The sequence below is a fragment of the Alexandromys fortis genome, unplaced genomic scaffold (genome assembly GCF_014885135.2).
Source record: "Alexandromys fortis isolate MF-2015 unplaced genomic scaffold, M_Fortis_MF-2015_v1.1 scaffold_99, whole genome shotgun sequence".
Classification (NCBI taxonomy): Eukaryota; Metazoa; Chordata; class Mammalia; order Rodentia; family Cricetidae; genus Alexandromys; species Alexandromys fortis.
The window spans coordinates 1,355,031-1,366,209 of NW_026067982.1; the positions used below are offsets into that span (position 1 = coordinate 1,355,031).

At 48.3% G+C, this 11,179-nt stretch overlaps 1 long non-coding RNA gene across 4 annotated transcripts; it reads right to left on the reverse strand.

Moving 5' to 3' along the window:
- Positions 1–587: 587 nt before the first annotated feature.
- LOC126511392 (uncharacterized) lies at positions 588–10,736 on the reverse strand. 4 transcript variants are annotated; one of them, XR_007594688.1, is made up of 7 exons: positions 10,514–10,736; positions 9,414–9,539; positions 7,752–7,929; positions 6,490–6,615; positions 6,254–6,383; positions 5,556–5,742; positions 588–5,062 (listed from the first exon to the last, which is right to left on the reverse strand). It is a non-coding gene; the product is annotated as an uncharacterized lncRNA (long non-coding RNA). The 4 variants fall into 4 exon arrangements; XR_007594687.1 differs by having other exon boundaries at positions 589–5,062; positions 6,258–6,383; XR_007594685.1 differs by having other exon boundaries at positions 589–5,062; positions 5,556–6,383.
- Between the last annotated feature and the right edge of the window lie 443 nt (positions 10,737–11,179).

The following is an 11,179-nucleotide window of genomic DNA, read 5'->3' on the forward strand; positions in this document are numbered from 1 at the left end:
CCTGAATCTGGAGTTATGGGCAGATGTGAGCTGCCTGATATTGGAACTGGGAACTGAGCTTGGGTTCTCTATAAAAGCAGGAAGCACACTGACCCCTGAGTTACCCTTCCAGCCCCTGTTTTTTTTTTTTTTTTTTTTTTTTTTTTTTTTTTTTTTTTTTTTTTTTTTTTATACAAACACTCATTAGCTTAAAACACTTTGTCTACTACATCTCAAAGGTTCTGGTAAGCTATGCTTTCATTTTCATTTGATTATATAAAAATTCATCTCCTTGATTTCTTCAGTGACTTAGTGTGTGTGTGTGTGTGTTGTGTACACCTTTACCCCAGCACTCAGGAAGCAGAAGCAAGCAGATCTCTGAATTTTTAGGCCATTGAGGGTTACACAGTGAGATCCTGTGTCAAAAGATGGGGTGGAGTGCTGGATGGGGGTGGCACACATCTTTAATATCAGTATTCAGGGTTAGGGTTAGAGACAGAGGCAGGCAGATCTCTGTGAGTGCAAGTCCATCCTGGTCTACAGAGTGAATTTCAGGACAACCATGGCTACACAGAGAAATCCTGTCTCAAAAGACAAAAAGCTAAAAAAAAAAAAAAAAACACACACACAAGAAGGGGGCTGGAGAAGAAGGAGCATATTAAATCTCCAAGTGTATAGTTTCTCTGACTTCTTTTGCTACTGACTTTTTTCATTTTGGAAATTTTAGGGTTTTTTGTTTGTTTGTTTGTTTTTGAGACAGGGTTTCTCTGTAGGTTTGGAGTTTGTCCTGGAACTTGCTCTGTAGACCAGGCTGGCCTTGAACTCACAGAGATCTGCCTGCCTCTGCCTCCTGAGTGATGGGATTAATAGCATGTGCCACCACTGCCTGGTTTTTTAATTTCTTTTTTACTTACTAAGATTGGAGGGGCTGGAGAGATGGCTCAGCAGTTAAGAGCATTGACTGCTCTTCCAGAGGTCCTGAGTTCAATTCCCAGCAACCACATGGTGGCTCACAACCATCTTTAATGAAGTCTGGTGCCCTCTTCTGGCCTTCAGGCAAAACAGACAGAATATTGTATACATAATAAATAAATAAATATATTAAAAAAAAAGGATTGGATTATTTGGGCTGGAGAGTTAGCTTAGTGGTTAAGAGCACCCTTTGTTCTTCCAGAGGACCAAGGCTCAATTCCCAGTACCCCATGGCATCTAACAACTGTCTCTAACTCCAGTTCCAGGGGATCTGACACCTTCACACCAATGCACATAAAATACATCTAAATAAAATATTAAAGAAAAGATTGGATTATTCTGGGAATCATTTCAATGCTTTTAGACTTACTAAGTGTGGCTTTGCAGCTAGGATGTGCTCCATCTTGGAGACAGTTCCACGGTCTGTTGAAAGGAATGCTCTATTAGATGTGATGTTCTATAAATGTCCACTAAGCCCATTTGATGTGTGGCACAGATTCATTCTGAATTTTCTTCATCGACTTTTAGGCTGAATGACTATCCTATTGGTGGGAATGAAGAATTAAGGTCACCCACCATTATTAAGATCTATTGGCACTTTTATGCCACCTGGTGTTTGCTTTTGTGAAACTTGGAGCCCTAGTGTTGATAGTTCTTGTTGCTAGGTAGTGGCCTTCTTTATCTTCTTAGACTAATTAGGTTTGCTGGCACTCTGTCAGGCAATAGAACGGCTCCACCATCATTTTTGCCTTCCATTTACTAGGTAAACTGACTTCTATCCTTGCAACTCTTTCATCTGCCAGGGAGATGTATTTCTTAGAGATAACAGAATTGTTATCTGTTACTGCTATAATTGTTATATATATATTATAAGTTGTTATAATTGTTATTGTTTTTAAACCTCTAATCTCATTTGCATATCTCTTAACTGGAGAGTTAAAGTCATTTACATTTAGGTTTATTACAGACAGGGGTTAGCACATTGCTTGAATTTTGTCGACTGTGTTCTGATTGGTTGGATCGTAGGCTCATTTTTCCATCTCTCCTATCCATATCAGGGCTTTGCCTGTTGCTGTGTTGGGCATGATGGGTTCTTCCATAGCTCTGTGTTCATCTGTTCCTCTCACAGAATTTGTCCTTTCTTGTGTTTCATAATCAAGGCTGTCTTTATTCCTTCTTTGTGTTTAAGGTTCCCTGACGTATCTTCTGCCATGTTGGCTTCATGATCATGACTCATTTCTGTTTGGGCCTGTCTTGAAATGTTCTTATTTCTCCGTCAGTTTAAAACATAACTTTACTAGAAACAGCAATCTTCGTGGGTGGTTGTTTACTTTTAGGTCTTGAAATATCCCACTGCATGCTTTCCTGGCTGAGGGTTTCTGCTGAGAAGTCTAGTGTTATTTTTTCTTTCACTAATTCTTTGATAATTTAATATTTGCATACAATATATTTTGATGATATTCACTCTCTATCCCTCTCCTTAATTCCTTCAGGATCCACATCTCATTCTTTATACGCTCCCAACTTAAAAAATATAAAACCCTACCAAGGCCAGTTTGTGCTAACCCACATACTAAGAGATGTGGAGCTGTTCACCAGAGTGTGGTTAACCTTCTAGGACCACATCCTTAGGAGAGCTGACTCCCTCCCTGAGCAGCCATTGACACGAACATCCCCTCAGCTAGGGGTGGAAATGCATGGGCCTCGCCCCTTCCTGATGCTATTCGGAAGTGTTTACTTTCATAAGTGAGTTGCCATTTTAATTGTATAGCTTTTTTTTTTTTAAATACTGCTATTTTAGCAGAGCTGTATTTTTTTTTTAATTTTTATTTATTATGTATACAACATTCTGCCTCCATATATGCCCGCGCACCAGAGGAGGGTGCCAGATCCCATTACAGATGGTTGTGAGCCACCATGTGGTTGCTGGGAATTGAACTCAGGACCTCTGGAAGAGCAGCCTGTGCTCTTAACCACTGAGCCATCTCTCCAGCCCCTATAGCTTTTGTTTTTAAAACTTTATTTATTATTATTGTGTGCATGTATGATGTATAAGTGTAACCATGTATACACAGATACAATAGATCTCCTTACTTCATTTGTTTGCTTGGTTGTGTTGTCCTCTTTGAATCACTAATCACTTTTTAGATATTGTAAGTCTCTACCAAGAAGGTTACTCATTTTAGTATCTTTGTGTTCAGCAATTGAGGAGTTACAGCCTTTTAGAGCAGAAGCCATGTCGCTCTACTTCATCATGTTTATTGTGTTTCTGTGTTGTGGTTTTATTTGTTTGTTTACTTTGGTTTTTCAAGGCAAGGTTTCTCTGTGTAGCTCTGATTGTCCTTGAACTCATTCTATAGACCAGGCTGCCCTCAAACTCAGAGATCCCCCCTGCCTCTGCCTCCTGAGTGCTGGGGTTAAAGGCGTGCGCCACCACCTCCTGGCTTTCTGTGCTGCGATTTGTTCATCTGTTGGTTTGGGTGTTCCTCCCGGTTGTGTTCAGGGATGTCCTTATAGAGCTCTCTATTCATGAAGCCTCGGTCAGGACCCCCCAGAGATGATTAAACTGCTATAACAACGACAGCAAACCAAGATAAAGAAATACATTTAAAAGCCATTACAGTCTGATAATATACAACCCGTGACCACGCGGACTGCCAAAATAAAGGAGAGTGTACTACTATCAAGCTAACGAGGAACAGCCAATGAATGTAACAAAGGACAGGGGTAGAGACAGGGTTTGATAAAAGCAAGCAAGAGGAAGAGTGGAGGAGAATGTTATAAAGAGAGAGAGGAAAAAAGCAAGAGATTAAAAAAAAGACCTTCCAAGGGGGCTGGAGCGATGGCTCGGTAGTAAAGAGCACCGCCTGCTCTTGCTGAGGACCAGGGTTTGATTCCTAGATCCCACATGGTGGCTCACTGCCGTGGGGTTCCCCTCTGTATCTTAGGATGTTTTATTACCATTGATTATTAAAGAAGTTCCTTTGGCCTATAGCAGGGCAGAATATAGCCAGGCTGGAAGAAATATATATATATATATATATATATATATACACATAGAGAGAGAGAGAGAGAGAGAGTAGGCAGAGTCAGAGAAATGCCATGTAGCTGCCAAAGGAATAATATGCTGGCATTGGTAAGCCACAGCCTAGTGGCAATACACAGACTAATAGGAATGGGTTAATTTGAGATGTAAGAGCTAGCTAGAAAGACACCCAAGCTATTGACCAAACAGTGTTGTAATTAATGTAGTTTTTGTGTGACTATTCAGGTCTGAGAAGTCAGGAAATGAACAAGCAGCCCCCATTTACAGCTCACAACCCTCTAACTCCAGTCCCAGGGGTCTGATGCCCTCTTCTGACCTCTGTAGGTACCAGACACGCATGCACACAGATGCAATATACGGGCAAAATATTCATATTCATTAAACAAATACATACAATTTAACAATAAAATAAGAACTACTCACTGATAAAGTATATCAACAAGACTAGATAAATATAAGAAGGACAATAAAAAAATAAAAGCTTAAAAATAAGATAAAATCAGCTGGTGAGATGGCTCTGTAGGCAAAGGTGCTCATTAAACTTCACAGCCTGAATCTGATCCCTAGAACACACATGGTTTAAAGAAACAACTCCCATGAGTTGCCCTGTGACCTCTGCCATGACATGTGTGCATACACACACATACTAAATATAAAAGAAAAAATTTAAAAAGAATAAAAGTCAAAATACTGCTGGAAGTATAGTAAAAAGAAGAAAGATAAGACAAACCATGGAGAATGGAAGCAATTCAAAGGAAGTAACTGAGCGGCTTCGTTCTGGAGTCTCTATAATTGGGGGCTGCCAGTGGCCGGGTCCAGCTGTCCTTGAAGACTCCTGTCTGCCTGTGATTTATGCCCACGTGCAGGCGTCTGACAAACGCTGGGTGTCCTCTAGAGTCGTAGTCACTTCAGTATTTTGCCTTGGTTGTGAACCAGGAGTCTTTGTAGGCCACACGGAGCTTCGCAGACTGTGAGTTGGGCAGGCTCTCCCACTCTCCCGGGACGGTCTAGTTTGCACCTCCAGGACTGGCCACGGTGCCCATCAGGGGCTGCCACCGGAGCGCTCTGCAAAAGCAGGAGTAGACACAGCTCTGAGTAGGGTACAGGCAGACCTGCGCCCCTAACTTCGAAGACTGATAATAAACAACCCGCGAGAAGGATGGGGCTGAGGATGCTGAGGAGTCTGCCGGACTCTGAGTTCTTCATCGCTGCGGCAGTGAACGTGGCTGCAGACGCATGCTCTGGAGTTTGAGCCGCCTCTGATCAAGGGCTTGGGACTGACAGACTCCACGGTTACTCCCAGGTGATGTGATCAGCTCCTAGCAACTAGCGTAGCCCAATTTTAAATAATAGGTTCCCTTTCAAGATTGTGTCTAGCCATGGCCCTTCAAGATACGGGGACTGACAAAAGAGATTTCCGCGCTGCTGACCCATTATGCCTGAGGAGCCGCGGTCTCACCAAAACCCACAACTAGCGTTGAGACTCCTGAGAACCGTGGGCTTGTTCTGTGAGCAGGGCTGAGTCTCTTTCCCATTAGGACTGCCTGGCTTTGCTTACCTTGTTGGTGAGGCTTCTTCATCTTCCCCTGCTGGGGAGCTTCATGGCTAGAGATGCTTTCGGCGGTCCTGTGCCTTGGCTGTTCTAACACTCCCGTGGTGCCGGGTGCCCTGCTCTTTTTACTGTTCAATAGAGTGTTCTTTGCCTGACTCGCCTCACTCAGGTGGGTACAGGAGTTCTCTTCCGCCTGTGTGGAAAGTGGCCACTAGAGGGTGCACGCCACCTCCCCGGGGCCCTGCTACGCCCTAAGGCATCCTGCCCTACAGACGTCTCTGCAGCACTGCCTTGCCTCAAGCTTAAACCGTCCTCTGTGGCATATTCCAGAAAGAAGGCTAGATACCAGAAAGTCTTTGTTCAAGAACAGAAGCTAATGAGCCTCTGCCCCAGGGTGGGGTGGTCAGAGTGTTTGCCATTGGTTGGCTTCCTCGGACCCAGCCCAGGAAAGTGATGGATTGCAATGTGTGTCTGTCCCTCTGTCCCTCTAGAGGTTTTCTCCAGGATGGGCAGCTCAAGCAGATCCCCAGGGCACAAGGGAGTGCATGGCCCGTCAAGCAGACTTCTGTGCTCTGCACACTTCTATTCCCCTTCAGATCCTTCGTCACCTCACTGGAAGATAGGGAATGTCCCAACAACTCACAGCTGGGAGGGACAGTGCCAGACCACGCCTGGCAGAGGACGCCGTGGTCATGACGCTTCACTTACAGCAGGAGGGTAGGAGGCCAGAATAAACCATTCCCGAAGATATTTCTCTGGCATATTTTGAGCTACTGTTCTGAGAGACTGTAGGCACAGGAGTGGCTCTGAAGGCTTGCTCTTCCCTGGAAGAAACTGATGACCACAAAGGAAAGACATCGGTAGTTACCCCAGAAGGGGTTGCCCGGGACCTGTATGGCAAGAGGGATCTTTTCTTTTTAGCAAGACAAGTGCTACTCACACTGAGGGTCTGCTTCTGCCTCTTGTTGGATGTGACCCGTCTCCCAGATGCCCCGTATCCTGACTCCCTTCTTGAGCTCAGGTTGCCATGGAAAAGTCATGGAAAAGTCTCATGTTTTGGGTGACTCTGTGCAAACATTAGATTGAATATGATTGCTCTCCTGTTACTCTGTCTTCTGTTACTTTAACGTGTAGCCTAGCTGAAGCGTCTAGAAGGGTCGGCGGAAGGCAATTTCACTTACCTCTAGGATTCTCTTGCTGTTCTTTGTCTCAGGGTGGAAAGGAATTAGGAACGTGTTCTTCAGAGACCCACCAGCTAGTACCTGCCCCTTGCCTGCCTTGGTTTCCTTCAGAGAGCTGCCTAGATCTAGTCCCGGGAAAGGAGGGGTTTCTCTGTGTCCTCGCTGAAGTTGTTGGGGTTAACCCATAGTCCCCTAATCGTCTCTCCCTCCAGGTTTCTGATACATAGAACTACATTTAACCAACAGCCTCCACCTTACCCACATTTGCCAGGATAGCGCCACACCTGGGGCCAATCCAGTCTACCTCATCCCCCTAGTCTAGATCCCAGGTAGGATCTTAACCCAGAAGGCTAAGATTGTTCATAACAATGACCCCTCGGCGAGCCTCTTCCATGCCACCTTATGACTCTCTTAGGTAAACATGGCTGGGGCAGTAACTGCCCACCCCACCCCAGGACACAGACGAGGCCTCACTGCTTTCCAAGGTCAGAATTGGAACATCTTGACAATCCTGTCCCCACCTCTGCCTCCAGCGGAGCCAGTAGCTCTCTCCTTCCTCTTTTCCTCCCAGCCTGGTGGTCAGGAGGTCAATCCCAGGGTCCCCTTAAGCAATGTATCTCTCAAAGACCCATCAATGATTGGCCCAGGTGGTCACTGAGTGGCCAGGGTCCTGGGGCCTCCCCAGTCTGGTTTTCCGAAGGCTTCTTAGGCTTCTATCTAGGGAGGGAGATCAAGGCTTCTGTCTAGGGAAGGAGATCCCAAAGAGCCACCCTGTTTCTCAGAAGCCACATTCCTTCCTGCATCTCTCCAGAAGGCCCTTGGACACCGTAGCCATTGTTTCTGTCTCTAGCTGGGCCATTTAGCCACCTGCCACTTGTCCCCGGCTCCATTCTGCTCTGACTTGTCACTTACTCAATCACGGTCCATACTCTGTCCATTTGCCTGTTACTCACTTGCCCTCTCCCGGATGCACCCATGCGTTCGCTGATGCACTCACTCACCCAGGGGCTGGTCCACTCACCCACTCACTGAAGCAGCTTATCCACTCAGTGACCCACTGATCCAGTGACTGGTCCGTCCATCCACTCACTGATCGGCTCAGCCGCTCACACTCCTCAGCTTGGATACTGGGGGAAAGTCCATGCCTCCACTCCCTCCTTCATACAGTGTCTCCCTTGCTGATTCTGAGGCTGGGCACACTCAACAATAACAACAAAAAAGCACTAAGTGAGCATCAAAGACAAGACTTTTGGCACCAGGCACCAAAGGCATCCGACTGACCACACGGCCGTGGGCACATCTCTCCAATCTCTCTGGCCCTCAGTTTCCCCATCTCAGAGTGAATTTCAAGACTGGCTTCAGAGCTGATGCAGGCGAAGTGTTTCAGCTGGAAGCCGGAGCTCAGGTCAGTGGGCTCTCAGAGACCACGTCCTGGCTTTATTTGGCCTAGCTGTTACCCCGTCTGACCCTCGGTGAGCCCAAGACAGGTAGGGGCTCATCACTGACAGACAACAAGGCTATACTCCCCAGGTAGGTGGCCGCACCCCACCCCTGAAATGGAAGATGGTAATCATCCACCTTCCCACGCAACCCCTTCCCTCTGCCTGATTCCTTAAAGGGCACCTGGGGCTTCCTCAGGTCAGTCAAGGTACCTGGAGCAAGACTTAGCTTGCTCCCTTGGCTCTCTGCCGAGGCAGCTCCTCAGGCCAGCTGCCGGAGGGGTGAAGTGTGAACAGTCTTGAAGGGATCATTTCGCTCCTGGTTGAGGCCCAGAGACCACCAGGACCCAGAAGTGTCATCCAGTTCCCTTCCTTCTCCCCAGGCCCTGTCTACCCACTTGGACCTGGTGGAGACAGCTCCCTTCAGCTCCTAAGTTTCCTGGAGGCAGGGAGGATTTCCTGTCTATGGACGGGCTGGCTGAGACCAGGCAGGGGAGGGGGAGAGGCTGGAGCATGGCTGGGGTGGGGACTCTCCGTTAGATGATTTTGTCCCTCACTCCTTGGCGGGCAGCCTGGCTAGGAGCCTGCACAGTACACAGGGGACCATTGTGGGCTTCTCTAGGAAAACAAACGCTGGCTTGATTGGGGGATATGCTGAACTGTGTGTGTAAACTCTGGGGCGAGTCAGACCGCAGTGCAAATCCTCCGCACACTAGCCCCGTGGCCCTGGGAAAGTCTCCGGCAAAATCTTAGTGGTTTAAGAAATACATGCCTGGAACCTAGGAACGCGCAAGGGGATGGCACAATGGTGGTGGCGGTGTTTTGTCCTGAGGAATGTCCCCTGCCATTCATCTGAACCCAGTACCCCATACTGTCTCCTGGATTGATGCCATGGGGGCTCTGGTGATGCAGAGGGGGGGACCTTCTTCCCTTCTCTGATTGCTTGGTTGGACGGTGCTGCCCGCCTCCCATATTCGGGTGCAGGACTTGGTGCCAGGCTCTTGTTACTGACCTGCCTACCAGGAAGCCTACTTTGGTAGGCTGAGATACATGGAGGGTGGGGTGGGGTTGTGGGATGCATCTGAGTATCCTGTCCCTACGCTCTAGCTACTGCTGCCCACAGGTTGGGTACTTCCCATGGCCTTGCTGCTGACTTTTGGCCAGTGCTGCTCTGGTCCTCCTGACACTTTAATGCTTAGCTATTTCTTTTTTATAGTCCCGAGGGTCCAACCCAGCTTTCTTACATGCTGTGCAAGTGCTCTCCCCGAATCATGTCCTATGCTTCGCTCTGTGTGAAGTCCTCCAGAGCACAGGGACCACGCATGTGTTGTTATGGCCAGTCTTTACATCCTTGTTGCCCAGTAGAGTGACTGACAAGGAAGGAATGAATGAATGAATTCCCAGACCCTAGGCAGGGACATGGTAGTTAAGCCACTCTTGGCCTCACTGGGCCAGGCTGCAGGAGTCCCAGCAGGACCTAGGTGACAAGGACGGTTCTTACTACAGGTGCAGCCCTTAGCCAGAGGCAGAGGGGGGACGGCGGCATCTGTTTTGCCAGATGTGGATCAGGATTCCTGTGCTGAAGACCTGGCCCCACAACCCTGGCTCTGAATCTGCCCACATCAGCTCTACCTGCCTCAGCGGCTGTTTTTTTTTTTTTTTTTTTTTTTTTTTGTTCAGGGCATCATGTGGAGAAGCCAAGTGCTGTGACCTCTGCATCTGACACGTGACACGTGACCGTTGTCCCTAGCATGGTGAGCAGAGACAGCTGGGCAATTGGTTCTTTATCTCGTTCTTGTGCCTGGAGTCTGCCGTGCAGCCAAGTAGACTCTCAGGTCTGTTGTGCTGGATTCCCAGCACGGCATAGGACAGGCACTGGGTTAGGAACGCACAGATGTTCCTCACGGGCATAGTGGGTGCCAGAGCCTCCCCATGGAGCACTGTCAGTCAGTGAGGGAGTCCAGGCTCCAGGACACAGAATGCCATGGTAGAGCTGGGATTTAAACCTGGCAGCCCCAAACCAGAGCCCTTACCCACTCTGGCCCACCCTACCCAAGTCTGCCTCCTGGTCTTGGAGCTCCTATACAAGAGGCAACACCTGGAACATGACTCAGCCTCCTGATCCCTTTCTGCCCCCCAACCCCTTCCACCCTCAGGCCCTCTGCTGCCCCACCCCCAGCCCCTGGAGACTTCTCAGACTCACAGCCACCGCAGCCAGCTCCCTTTCCTGAGAACCTCTGTCATAAACAAGGTAAGGCCCTGATCTGGCCTGCCTCTCCGCCCCCGGGTTTCCTCACCTTAGGGAGCCTTGGTTATAAATATGGGGGTCACGCCTTATACTCACATTCAGCACCTTTCATCTGGGGTGCTTCTGGCTGCTGGGAGGCTAATTAAACTTCTCCCCGGGGAGAATGAGTCAGAGCTGACGTCCCAGCCTGGGGAGCCTGCTAACACACATGGGCCCTCCTGGGGAGAAGAAATGGGTGAAGCATCACCTTGGGCCGCCCACCTCTCTACATTCTTTGTCACGGGACTTCCGCACACAGGTCCCCATTCTCTGGCTTATAATGAAGGCCATTTATTGAGCGCTTACTGTGTGCCTAGGGCTTGCTAAACTCCTTCCACCTATTAAAGGTTAACCACGTGTGCCCAGCACCAGTGCTCTTGTGAAACTGCACCCGTGGCTCCCATGATGGGCTTGACTGCTGGCTGGACAGAGGCCAGGACTTCCACACATGACCTCATGAGAAGCCCGAGTGCCTGGCGTGGTGTCAGCACCAGAGAAGTGATGGCTATTTGTACTAATCTTCAGAATCTTCCGACGAGACAGAGTGCTGCGCTCCCCCACTTCCCAGATGGGGCAACTGAGGCTCAGAGAGATTTAAGCTACTTGCTGGATATAGCACAGAATCAGGAGCTGAGTTGAACTCGTTTGAATTAGAAAGGGATTTTTTTTTTAAAATGTGTTCTCCCCATCTCAGTTGGCCTGGAGTCCACTGACCCCCCCCGA